This window comes from Balaenoptera borealis, assembly GCF_965194805.1.
Source record: "Balaenoptera borealis genome assembly, chromosome: 2".
NCBI lineage: Eukaryota > Metazoa > Chordata > Mammalia > Artiodactyla > Balaenopteridae > Balaenoptera > Balaenoptera borealis.
The window spans coordinates 37,747,291-37,762,293 of record NC_138867.1 but is presented as its reverse complement, the minus strand read 5'-3'; the positions used below and the strand labels follow the sequence as shown (position 1 = coordinate 37,762,293).

The window sequence follows — 15,003 nt, the reverse complement described above, 5'->3', positions numbered from 1 at the left end:
ACATTGTGGTACATGACTCTTTTTGAATTATGGTTTTCTCAGGGTACATGCCCAGTAGTGGTGCCCCCTGCATTTGAAGTCCTGACAAGGTAGAAAACTGGATGAGTTTTTTTAAAGCTTTATTGAGGTGTAATTGACACCATAATGCATACATATAAAGTGTATAATTTACAGTATATAATTTAAGGTGTACAATTTGTGAAATTATCACCACAATCAAGTTGTCTTGTGCCATTTTGTACTCCCTCCACACTGTCCCCTGCTCCCTCCCCCAGGCTACCACTGACCTGCTTCTGTCCATATAGATTAGTTTGAATTTTCTAGATTTAAAAAAAAAATGGTGTTTTAAAAAATTTATGGATTTGGGCTTCTCTGGTGGTCCAGTGGTTAAGAATCTGCCTGCCAATGCAGGGGACACGGGCTCGAGCCCTGGTCCAGGAAGATCCCACATGCCGCGGAGCAACTAAGCCTGTGCGCCACAACTACTGAGCCTGAGCTCTAGAGCCCGTGCTCTGCAACAAGCCACCGCAATGAGAAGCCTGCTCACCAGAAAGAAGAGTAGCCCCCGCTCGCCGCAACTAGAGAAAGCCCGCGTGCAGCAATGAAGACCCAACGCAGCCAAATATAAATTAATTTTAAAAAAATATTTAAAAAATTTATGGATAGGAAAATGAAGCCGTCTCTTTACTTTTTGCACAATTCCTCATCTACCTTTTCCTGCCAAGATCAATTTGTAGGATAATATGGAGTAGCCTTCAGGGAATTAATGAAATTGACGTATGGGAATATGTGAGTTATTAAAGTATTTTTCTCTGGACCCCAAACCCACTTTTCTGCGCTCTTGTATTGTAATGCTGAGCTGGGACTCTGCAAATCACATTTCCGCTTTGTCACCTAGCTCCAGAGTAGGTTCCCTGTTCGTAAGAAGCTGGAGGGAGACGGCTAGGCTGGAGGAAAGAGAAAGCACTTGCTTCTTCCTGGCTGCTTTCTGAGGATTTCCTGTTGGTTCCCACAAAGCAGCATTTTTCTCTCTAGAGGTGTAGTTAGCCTTTTCAAAGCAACAGCTGAACCCAATCTGCTGTTTTTCCTAACACATATAGCTTCATGTTGTCCCCCTGGAAACACCACATCAGCTCACCCTCTCATCAAAGATCTGGGTCCCAGCCGCACAGCCCTGTGAGCTCAGAGAAATAGCGCCAGCCCAGTGCTGCCCCTGCCTCCCCAGTCTGGGTTCAGCTCAGCAACACCTGTTCTTCACACTTCAAAGTTTAATAATCCAGTCTCTTGCTTCTGTTTCCCCAGCTGCCCTTGCAGTTGCGATCTCTGTGATATCTTAGATTTCTCTTTTTACTCTTTCAGTTACATAATTGATAGCTTTCTACCTAGTTTCCAATTCTATATTTTAATTTCTGCTCAAATAACTGGTGTGGTTTCTGTCACCTGCCTGGATTCTGAATATTATAGGAATAGACAGATGTGTTTATTTGATGTTCCTTTTAAAGAAAATACACAGAAGAAATTGTATACATAAAGATATGACATAGTGTTTGTAGTGGGTTGAATGGTCGCCTCCCAAAAGATACATCCTGTCCTAATCCCCAGAACCTATGAAATTAACCTTATTTGGGAAAAGTCTTTGCAAATATAATTAAATTAAGGATCTTGAGATGAGGAGATTGTCCTGGACTATCCAGGTGGGTCTCAAACCCAATGACTAGTGCCCTTTTAGGAGTGAGGCAGTGAGAGGTTTTGACACAGAGGTGGAAGCAATGGACCATGGTGGCAGAAATTGGAGTAGTGCAGCCACAAGTCAAGGGATGCGACAGCCACCAGAAGCTTCAAGAGACAAAGAAAGATTTCTCCCCTAGAGCTTTCAGAGGGGGTAATTACTGCTGACACCTTGATTTCAGACTTTTAGCCTCCAGAACTAAGACAGAATAAATTTCTGTTGTTTTAAGTGACCCAGTTAGTGGTAATTTGTTACAGCAAGTGCAGGGAACTAATATATGCTATAAACTGCCAGGGAGAATTTAAAGTGGTGGAAGCTCAATTCTGAATGCAGCATATAATGGATGCTACTCAACTTTATGGCTTAATGGATCTAATAAACGTATGCATAGTCACTCGGTGCCCAGTATTGGATATATTGAGTCATAAGGCCTAAGTGGCAAGTTGGCTTTTTCTGCTGCCTTGTCCTCCTTTGGACATGATCCCTCTCTTCCTCTGGGCCCCATTCAACATTCAGAGCCTTCTGACTCACTGACTAAATAGGTTGGAGTACTATTGTCAAGAGTGTGCTATGCTGTCTTCAAAATTGAAAGAGGCCACAAGTGCTGTGCAGCAGAAAAAGCTAACATTTATTTATCTATAATGATTTTGAGCTTCTCTTCACACACTCTTTAGCCAATTTGTATTATATTATTATTATTTTAAAATATTTATTTATTTATTTTGGCTGCGCCGGGTCTCAGTTGCGGCGCCCAGGATCTTCATTGCAGTGTGTGGACTTCTTAGTTGCAGCATGCGGACTCTTAGTTGCGGGCGTGCATGCGGGATCTAGTTCCCTGACCAAGGATCAAAACTGGGCCCCCAGCACTGGGAGCGGAGTCTTACCTACTGGACCACCAGGGAAGTCCCTGTATTATACTATTCTTTTGTGAATTGCCTATTCATATCTTCTGAACATTTTCCTTTGGGTTTCCTGCCTTATCATTTAACTTGCAGAGGCTATATGTATAGAGATGTAATACCTTGTGAATTTTAGACGTTGAAAATTTCTTTTCCTAGTTGTCATCAATCAGTTTTACCCATGTGTCCTTCATGGTATAGAAATACTTCTTTCTATATACTATGTTTGTCATCCCATTTTGGAGAGTGTGCTGTGTCATTATTTCCAGAGCATACAACAATGACATACTTTTAGCAACTGTTGTCCCATTGTTTAATTTTTCTACATAATTCATAAAAGGAAGCTTATACTGAAGCATGATTCTTACCCGGAAGCTTCTCTAATAATTTCTATATTTTCTTACCCTGGAGTTCTTCTATGCTCAAAGCAATCTGTAACTTTAAACTTGAAGGTAAGAATAAATTCATGATTTTTTTCCTAAAAAATTGTGCTTTTTAGATTTATCTACTTGAAAGTACTAGGTGCAATTATCAACAAAATAGTATTGAGCACATCAATTTAAAAACTGTGGTTTTCACATACCAGTTACCAATGAAAGGAACCTAGTTTCCTTGAAGAAAAGACTGATTGCAGGTCTGGGGCAAGGAAAGTAAAAGCTGCACCCGGGACAATTCATTGCACCAGAAAACAAAGAAACTGTAAAAGACTATGAGATCATATGCTACCAAAGAAAAAAGAATGAGATTACAGGGCTGTCATTGACCAAAGATAACAAAACTTGAATATCAAATAAAATAATGAGTAGAATTTATTTAAACACTCTCTCTGGTCAGGTTCTAGAGGATGTAGGGATGGAGTTAGGCATGCAAATGTATATTGAAGAGTAACACCTATGAAAGGAAAAAAGAATGAAGGAAAGCTGTCAGACCGCTATGCAGATCAGACAGTTTCTGCCAGGTAAAGGGGTAGACTAATTCTAATATGAATGTGCTGGTGTTATTATGCATCAGGATTCTGTCTGAACTTCAGAGCTTTAGATAATCCAAAGGGAGATGTTGCACACTCAACTATGGGGGCCAAAATACCCCTTTGTTCCTGCCCTGCTACTATAGTCATACATTGTACAGCTTGTTGGTGACTGATGCTGAGCATCTGCAGACGGACCCCGCTGCTGGATCTCACCGAAGTGACTTCTTCCTTGTGCACCCACATCACCTGCTTGCGGTGCCTCCCCTCCTCCTTGAATTTCAGCTGTGACTGGGTTCAAACAATTCTGAGTTGGCCTCGAGCTCCATCCACTCAGGCAGAGCTCTTCTATTCTGGGTATCTTTGTGGGAATCTTCACCTCAGCTGTGAGTGTCCTAAATTGCCCCCGTAAACCTTGCAACTAGTTGAGCTTTCAATCATCTGCCATCTTTACTGTCCGTTCTGTTGTTTGATTTTTCTGTTTTGTTATTTATCATTTATTATTTTACCATGCTCTTCCCTCCTCCCTGCAGTTAAGCAAACAATAAAAATCTGGCTTTGAAGGGAGGCATCACATTTAGAACGTTTCTTTCTGGTCAGCAAATCAGCTACGGCAATGCTCATGGACTTGGCTGTATTCTGAATGGTCTCTTGACTGCCGCTTCGCTCTCTCACTAAGATGTAAGGACTGAAAGCTGTAGCCAGATTTTCATCTTTTTGTGTGTGGCTCCAATCACAGCACCTGGAACATGGAAGGACATCAAAATGTGCTTCCTAAGTGTTGGGAATGAATGTACTTTATCACAGTAAAATAAATGTCTAGTCAAGGACATCAATAATGTAGCCACTGATGCTTTTGTCAACAGGTTGACACAGATGAAGAAGGATATATTACAATGCAATACACCATGGTATGTTATGTTAAGGAAAAAAATCCATTTAGAGGGAAAGAAAACCTCCCGTCAAAAGGCAGTGTTTAACATTCGTTCTCATTGAATTATCATTCTATCCATGATGATATTGATAATAATGATAATAATACTTGAGCACGTTAATTTCTGCCAGGTAATCCTAAATATTCATTTTTATTATTGAATGCATTCATGAAAGCTGCCTTGTTTATTTGCTTTCCATTTCAGAGGTGACAAAAGGAGGCCTAGAGAGAGGAGATATCTGCTGAGGGTCACTCTTCCAGAGAGGGGTGGAACTGCCCCTGCACACAAGCAGTTCAGTTTCTGGAGCTTCTTGTCGTAACTCTGGTCCAAACACAATTTGAAGTTCTTTGAATTGAGCAATTCACTAGGAGAGGACAAAACTGGGAAAGTCAGTAAGTCCAATTTGAGAATTAGGTCACCACCCTTGGCCCTCCTTTACATCACAAATCTTCCTTCGGCATTCCCCCACCCCTACAAGCATTCCTTTGCTTGGAGATCTGGGTTTCCAAGTCTGTTCCAACACTAGCAGTATGATTTGGGGCCTTCTACACCCATTGTCCCCCCAAACAGTTTTTTCCCCCTCGGGTGTACTAGTACTTTTCCTTTTCAACCCTAATCCCATCTATCATGAAGAGATTTGACCATGAATAATTTTATCCAAGATGATTGGTTTTTGTATTAATATTATCAGGTCTTCTGATGCAATTATCTTGTAGGATTAATGTCACCACCCAAACTCCTCCTATCTCGCCAGGAGGCCAGAAAACCATAAAAACTCGCGGGCTGGGGGCTTCCGAATCCCAGACACTCGGTATCGCCTGGTGTGAGATCCACGCGATGGCGCAGCCCTTTCTCGGCTGTGAGCGCCGGGGCCCCAGACGCCGCCAGCCCCGAGCTCAGCCGACTCTGCGCCCTAGACGCTCCCTTTCTACCCCGCCCCGTGCGAGCTCTCCTGGGACGGCCCAGACTCCGACTGGGAAATGCTTTCCAGTCCCTGCGGCGGGCTTCTGCGCTGGGACCGTTCGCGAAACGGACACTTTGCTGGAGGCCGAAGCCCTCGCGATGGGACGCAGAGCCACCTGCCCCGGACCAGACGCCCGCGACCCACCCGGACCCAGAGGCGCCCCAGGAGAGGCGGCCGCCGCCCCCGCAGCCTCCCTCGGCAGGTGGCGCCGCTTCCCGGACGGACGAACGGAGCCCGAGAACCCTGACGGCGGGGACCCTATGGAGCGTCGCCCGGCTCCTGCCCCAGGAAGCCGCCGCACGTCCCAAGGCTGGTGGCAGCGGATCCGACGCGCAGTGGCCCGGAAGACCCAGGGCTGCCAAGAGTCCCGAGATTTGCACTGAGTCCCTCACTAAGTACAGTCCCATTGACAGTTTATGAAATGCGTATTACCCTGCAATGTGAAGATCATTAGTAAAATCAATGTACAATGTCTTCTGAATTTGTATAAGATGAAAGATACGTGCTATTGTTTTAATTTCTGTATTTTTTCATTGGTAGGAATGTGAACCTCGTTAAATAAACTTAAAAAAAAAGAAATTTATGCAAGATGATTGGTATTCTGCTTTCAATAAAACTGTACAACTGAATTTTACCTGTTTGGGATTAAGTTCCTTGCTGACACAGTTTAGGAGCTGCCCTGAGTTCCTTGCCAAGTGGGCCTCTGCAGGGGGCAGGGAGCCACAAGTTATCCTGCTTCAGTAAAGCAAGCAGGAGAGAAGAGCCAGACAGGGAGTGCCAGCAGGACACAGTCATGGTGTTTAAAATCTCCTCTTGAAAGTGACACTCCATGACATTCGGTATCCTAAGTGACATCTTCTTTTCCTCTGTGAGCTCTATTGCATGTGCCCTGCTGTTTAATGGTTTGTTTCAAATAACTGGGCTGGAGAATGGTAAGGAGAAACTCTCATCCTTAGTGACCCTTAGGTGAGACTAGCATGGACTTAAGAGAAAAACTTTCCCTCCCTATGGTGGGCAGTGGGCAGGGTGAGGTGTTTCCAGAAGGCTAATGGCAAAGGAACTCTATTTCTTGATCTCAAGCAAAGTCAGCCTTTAAGTCTTGGGAGTGTGATTAGGGTGAGGAAGGAACCAGATTAAGCATGAAGTCTTTCTCGCAGATAATTTTCGCTCTTGGTCTAGCTAAGGAGCTGCACTTTGGTCTTTAGTTTCAGGGTTCTTTCAACCCTCCACACTCACTCTACCACTAGGCTCAGCCCCTCACCACGAGACTCCAGATGCCCCAGTCTCTGGGCTACTTCAATGCCCAGCAGGGATTAGAGAAGCTCCTTTCTCCTGTCCCAGGAGCCCTGTGTTAAAAAGGTTAACACATGCAAAAGACATTCAAATGTCTTTATTAGAATGGTTTATTTAATTCGTGATGGAAGGACATGTAAGAAAGGAGAGATGTAAAATTTCAAGATAAAATATTGAGGGAGAATTTTCATCTTTTAACCTTATGGTCTCATCTAAAAACCATGATGAATATAAAACAAACATCCTCAAAGCATCCTGAAGAGCAAAAAAAAAAAGTGAACATTTACATATGTTATTAAGGACATCTAGATTCATTCTTCTAAGATTTCTAAAAGAAAAAGATTGTAATAAGTAAATATAATGTTGACTGTGATGTCCCTGTTGTATTTCTTTTTGTGGTTTTTAGGAACAGAAATGGAATAACTCAAACAGTTTAAGCATAAAATAATTTATTAGGGGTTAAAAAAATAACTTATGGGGCCTCCACCGGGCCCCGCACAGCGGCCGCGGTGGCCCTCGGCGTGCGGGTGGCGCCTGTGACAGCGGCGCCGCTCTGCTCGCGACCCCGGCTCCGCGCCGGTGCCGACCTCCTTGGCGCGGCAGCGTCGCCCGGTAGGATGGACGGCGAGGCGGGGTCCGCGGCGGGGGTGGGCTCCGAGGGCCGCTGTTCGAGGACAGGCGCAAGGGCTGCGACTCGAGCGGCGAGGCTGTGGTTGGGCACGTGCTGCTGGAGGCTGCCGAGCCGGTGACCCTGCGCGCGCAGCGCCTGGAGGCCCAGGGCCGCGCCGCCGGCGCCGCGGACCCCGCCGCCGCCTCGGGGGTGGAGAGCCTGACCGTGCGCCTGAGCCTGCGCGAGCCCCCGGCCGGTGAAGGTATCCTCTTACTACAGCCTGGAAAACATGAATTCCCATTCAGCTTTCAGCTTCCGTCGGAACCTTTGGTAACCTCATTCAGCTGGAGATACGGAAGTGTTCAGCACTGTGTGAGAACGGTTTTGGAACGACCTGATCAGAGTGTTAAGCGGGAACTCCAGGTCGTCAGTCACATCGATGTCAACCCACCAGCGTTACTAACCCCTGTATTGAAAACTCAGCAGAAGATGGTTGGCTGTTGGTTTTTCACTTCTGGTCCAGTCTCGCTGAGTGCCAAAACTGAAAGAAAGGGATACTGTAACGGAGAAGCTACTCCAATCTATGCAGAAATAGGGAATTGTTCCTCTCGTCTGATTGTTCCCAAAGCTGCCATTTTCCAGACGCAGACGTACCTCGCCAGCGGGAAAACAAAGACCGTGCGGCCACGGTGGCCAACGTGCGTGGGAACCACACCGCCTCCGGGAGCACCGGCACCTGCAACGGGAAGACCCTCAAAATCCCGCCCGGGACGCCGTGCTGCACCATCCGAGTGGACTACTCCTTAGCTGTGTATATTCACATTCCTGCTGCTAAAAAATTGATGCTTGAGCTGCCCTTAGTGCCTGGCATGGTCCCATACAATGGTTTTGGCAGCAGGAACTCCAGCACTGCCAGCCAGTTCATTGTGGATATGAGCTGGTTGACATTGACTCTGCGAGAACAGCCTGAAGCACCACCAAACTGCGCAGACATGGTATCTGAGGAAGAATTCTCTAGACACATTCCTCCTTACCCTCAACCCCCTAACTGGGAGGGCGAGTCATGCTGTCCTCTGTTTGCCTGCACTCAGGAATTCAGATTTCAGCCTCTGCCTCTTTATTCAGAGGTTGATCCACATCCTAGTGACATAGAAGAGACCCAGCCTGTTTCCTTCATTCTCTGAACATATTTCAGAAATCACTGTGTTCATCATCAAATTAGAATGTCAGTTCCTCCCCCCTGCCTTTTTGGGGAAGAGGGAGGGAAGATTAGCTTAAGAACATAAATGAACATCAAGACTGAGGTGATAGAAATTAAAGCAAGAGTGGGCCAACAGGATTGTTGCACAAGTTTGTGATGTGGTCTTGTGTCCCCTTTGAACAATGGGACGAAGATGTGAAAAGTCACAGAATGTAATGGAAGTCGTGATGGTGACAGAGTAAGTGGAGGGATGCCTGTGCTGGCCCAAGAGAAAGTGCCTGTAAATAGTGGAAACACTATGCGAGCGTATCTTTACAAAGGTTTCTGGAAGTGGCACAGATGTATCCTAAGCTTTAAGGCGGTATGGATGCACTGTGGGGAGAGTCGATTTTGGAGAAATCGCAGCACACGGTTGTATGTACATGGACAGGAAAGGGGCCCAGTCTACAAAGCGAGACCCTCCGGTGTCAGGGTCTTCATATTCCATAGGACTGAAGTCCTTAAAAGAATCCTTTTCTGAGGTCATGGTCTTATGAGGTTCTAATGAAGTAATACAGTTTTCACTCTTTTAATCGTAGTTTAAGAGGTAGTTTATAAATTGGCTATATGGTATTATGAAACCAAGAAAGAGTTCCTAGAAAGGCTTGTCAGTTGAAAGGGGAAAGGTTGTACTTTTTATTCCCTTAAGTCCTTTAGTTGAAGGTTGAAGGGTTTTTATTCCCTTTTAAGTACTTTAGCAGGGTACGCGTTTGATTTTCCTCATGTCTTATTTACCTTGAAGCATATTAGAAAAAGAAGAGGTTTAAAAAAAAAAAAAAGCTTGCATCCTTAGGATGCCTTGATAACTGCACAGGGGTGGGGAAAGGCCTTTTCTTACCTACCTCTAGTGGGGTTATCAGAATCAGATACGGTTGAAAACTCCAGGCCTGAGAAGTTTTCTTTGGAGTTTCTGCTCATTTGCGGTAGCAATCTCATCTCTCCTATCACTAAACCTGAAACTGGACCAAGGGCAAAATCTATAAGGTTAGCACCAGATGAAAGTTACTATGTGTATACCAAAGGGTATTTCAACATAAATACAAAACCAAGAAGGCAAAATTACCATTTAAAAAAAAAGTCATAAGCTTAATTTCTGTCAAGAGACTTAAGTCTACTGATGACAGTCACTGTGTTGTACATTGTTATTCCAGTTCTTTAGTAATTCTGTTCAAACTGTGATTTTTTCTATTGTTTTGGTGCAATATTTTATTACCATTCAACCTCAGGATATTCAGACCAACAATACTGTGCTGCTGCTTAAAGTCTGAGCAGTGTTTTTACTGTCCCCCTCTCTCCTCCTAGTCATGGTCATATGTTCACTTGTTTTTACTTTAATCTATTGGTTTTGTGAGCTGAGAGCATTTCTGGACACTAAGTAGAAGGACGGTAGGGATTCCCATGATAGAGATTTTGGACCAGCCCAGTACTTTGGTTTTCTCCATGTCCTAAGTGTTTGATCTAGAAACTCTGGTACTTCCCATGCAGAATACTGTACTTCATTCAACCGAATGATTAGCTTTTCTTTCAATCAGTACATTCAGTTTGAAATAGAAAAGTTCTAAGGTTAAATTAAATTTTGTATGTAAAAATTAGTTAGACATTTGATCAGGGATTTTTATACAAACATTAGGTAAATGTATGTTTTTCACCCTTCTGGATATACCTCTCTTCTTTGTAATCATGTAAGCATCTTAAGCTGTTCTTTCATTGTAAGCCACTGTTGAAAATCACAGTGTAAACTGTTTTACCAATAATTGTGGTACTGAAATTGTCACAAATTTTTATTCCCTGCCTTGGTTTTTTGGTGATCTTTTATTTTGCTTCGCTTTTGTGTGTTTGTAGCTATGTGCTGTCTAAACTGTTTTATTTTTACTTAAAAAAAGATCATCTTCAGCTATTTCTTGACCTCTGAGTTGTAGTTTATACATTTTGTTAAGACGTTGTCTATCTACATGATGCCAAAACAAAGTGAAATAAACAAAACAATATGGTATGGAGGAAGAGAAAGTTTAATTGTCTGGTTGCATGTAGAAAAGCAACTGCTTACTGGAATTTTTTACTAGGATTGTTTTGTCACCTTTTTAAAAGAAATCATGAAGTGCACCCACCAAATTAAAACAAAGCTGATTTTGTAGCACTTAAGAGAATAGCTAAAAGATATGATATGCCTTACTGAATTGATATTGGTATATCTGACCTTAAGAAGTAGGTTGAAACTGTATATCTTTTTGTAATCAAGAAATTATTTGATGAATGTTGAAGACTCTACATTAGAACAGAGAATACTTGGGAATGAAGATAAAATTTTAGCTGTTATTTGCTTGTTTAGTTTACAAAGAAACCGTGGCCTTAGAATTTTCTTTTTGATGCAAAAATTTTGAAATTGAGAATGTGCATCTTTTGGCACACAGAATCCTTCCATGAGCAGAACTTTACTTTCATGTTTTTGTTTTGAGCGATAAGAAACTCAGTAGGCAGGGGTTATGTTTTCGATAAGTTAACTATGAAAGCTTTTTATTTTTATTATAAAAATGTAACAATTTAACCCACAAGGAAAAAAAATAAAGATTGTATTTTGTACTCTGATCTGAACACCATGGGTTCCTTTTGTTAATAAAATGATCACACTGAAAAAAAAAACTTGAAATTTAATGGAATAACGAAGACAGATTTTTGCCTGAACTTCAGGAATGGCTCACAGAACCAAACAGCCACAAAGTGGCCCCCAAAGATAGACACTGTCAGAAACCAAAAAACACTGAATTTACCACCAGCCCCAGAGCTGCTCTTTTCAGATTCACAAATCCCCTGGGAAATGTTAAAAGACTGTGGTCATTCCAAATGTTTGCGGGAATGTGTGCATCCCGTTATCTTCACGCATTATTGTTGGAGGGTCAATGTCACATGCATCCTGAAGAATAATATGGCAATATTCAATAAACTTAGGTGTATGCATTTTAATGACATAATTCTGCTTATGGATATATATCCTAGAGAAGTTCTCTCATGAGGGTTCTATCATATGTGATGAAGGTGGGTAACTGGCAATGTGCTTGTCCACTGTGGGACAGCAGATAGGCAAAATGTGTCAGGGGTTCACCAGAGGTTAACATGGCAGCATAGGAAGCAATAGATGAAATGCACAGATAACAATCTTAGAAACATGCAAATGAATGAAAAATAATAAACTAAGTTTTTAGTTTATAATAAACTGATAACCTTACATGAACTGAAGACATATGTACACAAAAGTATGTCACATATGACAAGTCTGATACAAAAACACACAGAAAATAGCTTCAAATGGCAAGAATTGCAATAGAAGTAGGGAGAGAAGAGAGAAAGAGGAGCTTCTAATAATAGAATGAACACAATTACATAAAAAAGGATAGGAATTCTGCAAATAAACAAAAAAAGGAAAAAATCTTGAAAATGTGGCATTAACTCAATGCATTTGTGAATTAGGTATGAAAAGCACCGTATATATGGCATCTCCCTTTGATTCAGATCTTCTAGTGAACAAAAAAAATAAGAATATTGCAATTCTAAGTAGGCATGGGACTCTCCTTTTCCCGCCCCAACCTGATCACTCCTTTACTTGTTTCCCTTCTTGATATGCCTGCATGAAGACCTGGAACCTCGATCCAGCTAATGCCCAAACTAGCTTTGTGTCCTGGCAAGAATCTATCATCGTGGAGTCTCAACTCTGAAACCAGGCAATCCTCTCTAATATGCTAAATTATTAGACATGCGAAGCGTAATTTGTCAGCCTTTCCTGACGAGTAGAGAGCTTTTTCCCCCAGTGAATGGAAAAGACCAGGACTGGACCTCTCTCCCCAGGGACCCTCCTTCCCCTCCCATCCCCCTCCTTTAACTCCATCACCGAAACCACTCGGAATTTCCAAACCCCTCCCAGCAAGATGCAGGTTTCTCCTTAATCTCGCGAGGCTCCGAGGCAATTTGCAAGGCAAATGAGTGTCTAGCCCCACTTATCTGGACGTGGGTTTCCGATCTCCTGTACTAGACAGACCCTATAAAAGGCACACTCAGTACGGGGCTGAATCACTCGCCCCTTTGCTTAGACCCGCTACGCGTCTGGCCTGGGAGGAGGCTGAAGCCATGGAGACGCACGCGTACTACACCTGGGAAGAGCTGTCCCGGAGGAGGGCGCATCCAGAGCCCCACGTGCCACCGGGCCTCAACCGAGAACAGGCCTGGGCCTGGGCTCTGGATAACTTCCCTTCGCTGAGCCGCCCCTCCTGCCGAAGCCCCCGGTTCTGCGAGGACGCGCACTACTGTGCATGTGGGCTGCCGCGGCGCGCTTGCCCCGGACACGCAGACGGTCCCCAGGTGGAGAGCGGCCACAAACGCTGGCGAGACCCACAAGTCCAGGAGCCAACGGCTAATCCGGGGTGGAGCGGCAGCCCCGTCAAGAAGAGGCCGAAGCCGCACACCGCAGGGCACAATCGGGCCTGAGCAGCCAGGAGATGCCCGCAGCAGCGGAGGCCGACAGACACGCGGCCAGATGGCCTCCAGGAGCCCAGGACGGTCCCCGTCCCCTATTCCGAAGCTGCGGGAACCCTGTGGAGGCTTGAAACCCTGCGGAACTCGGCAAGGAAAGGAGTCGCAGCCTTCTGTCCGGCCCACGGCGCCCCTTCAACCCATGCCCTGGCCTGGAGCCTGAGTCACCCCAGTGGAGGCCTGCTTCTGCCTGGCTGGGCTTCTCCCCTGGGCCCCGCCTCGCTCTGGGATGAGCCTGGAGGACTCTGTGGGGCAGACCAGTCCTTATTTGTCCCTCCTTTCCTGGATTACCGACAGCTTTCTCAATTAGAAATCTCTCTTCAGGGAATCCATACTATCTTAAGGAGCTTTCTTGTAGTTGTACTCAGAATTGTCACGTTTCTTACGTTGATTCCAATTATGAGCAATGATTAAAACGTGCTTCCTTATTCTCTGCCTGTGGATTGATTTGGGTGGGTAGAGTCAGGCGTGGAAGCGGTATAGGGGGTTCTGTGGCTGAAAGGGGAGCTGGGACCCAGGTCAGGGCTCCTTAAGATGAAAGAAATGTAAAGTGAAACCATGACATATAACTTTGACTACCACAGTGGTCTGTATTAATCTTTTCCATTTGCTCTAATATTGGTAAAGTAGTAACTCCCCAACGCAGCTTTTGAGAAATGAATTTGAAAGGATCTTTGGAAAGCCAGCATGACAATATGCATTAAGCATTTCAATATGAATACCCTTGGAGACTTCCCTGGTGGTCCAGTGGTTAAGACTCCGAGCTCCCAATGCAGGGGGCCCCCAGGTTCAATCCCTGGTCAGGGAACTAAGATCCCACATACCACAACTAAGCCTGCTCGCTGCAACTAGAGAAACCTGCACACACCAATCAGGAGCCTGCACACCAAAACGAAGACCCAGCGCAGCCTAAATAAATAAATAAATAATTCTCCAAAAAAATATATGAATACTCTTGACCCAGAATTCCACTTCTACAAGCCAGAAATTGTGGTTAACAGGCGATTTTCCAATATAAGATTAAAAATAAATGATAGTCATATTTGCACAGTTCCAAACTATGCTGCTCTTAGAGGTAAAATGGAAGGCATGACTTTGAAAAGATACCCAGAGGCTGAATGTACCAGGCTGAGCCCTGGACAGGTTGACTGTAGCAACTAAGGGTGGTTCTAAGCAAGTTGGAAGGGAAAGCACTAAGGCACAGCCACCCATTAGGCTGAGAGAGGGCAGGGTTTCCAGAGCCTTGCCTATGTAAACACTCTGCTGCAGTTCCTTCCACAAGTGCCTACCTTGGGAATTTGCAACTGAGACTTAGAATTTGATCATGATATGTAAGTCAAGCAACAAGTTGCCTCCCAATTCCTTGTTACCTGTCTCAAGTCTACGTGTAAAGGGATTTTCTCATGTCTCTTCCTGGATTGACATACAGCCACACAGTCCCCACTGCAGTCCACCCGGATATTCCCAGCTCCTCTATAAGAAAACTTTGCATCACTGCTGGTCTCCCCCTGGATGCCAGGACATGGTCACCAATAGCACACTGTTGTCTGTGAGCTGGTTCCAAAAAAAGGTTGCTCTGTTTCAGGATGCATTTCATCTAGTGCCCATTCTTTAATCCCACCAAGTATCATTACACAAGGTTGAACGGCTGTACCAGTTTTTATTGAAGGATTGGGATAACTGAAGGAAATTACACAGCAGAAGGGAAAAACTTAAACTAAATATTGAATTTTTTAAAAGTTATCATTACTGAGAGTACCTTATGACCTACTATAGAAGACGAACCTCTTTAGAATTAGTTTCCTTACAGGGCACAATAATGGTTCCAAGGAGAATCAGAATGTT

At 44.2% G+C, this 15,003-nt stretch overlaps 1 pseudogene across 1 annotated transcript in view; it reads left to right on the top strand.

Annotated features, from left to right (window-relative positions):
* Window positions 1-9,277, top strand: part of LOC309624328 (arrestin domain-containing protein 4 pseudogene) — a 31,056-nt pseudogene extending 21,779 nt beyond the window's left edge. The window contains exon 2 of the transcript XR_014249925.1: window positions 5,247-9,277. The product of XR_014249925.1 is annotated as an arrestin domain-containing protein 4 pseudogene (transcript). The remainder of the gene's footprint in view (window positions 1-5,246) is intronic.
* Window positions 9,278-15,003: the final 5,726 nt, after the last annotated feature.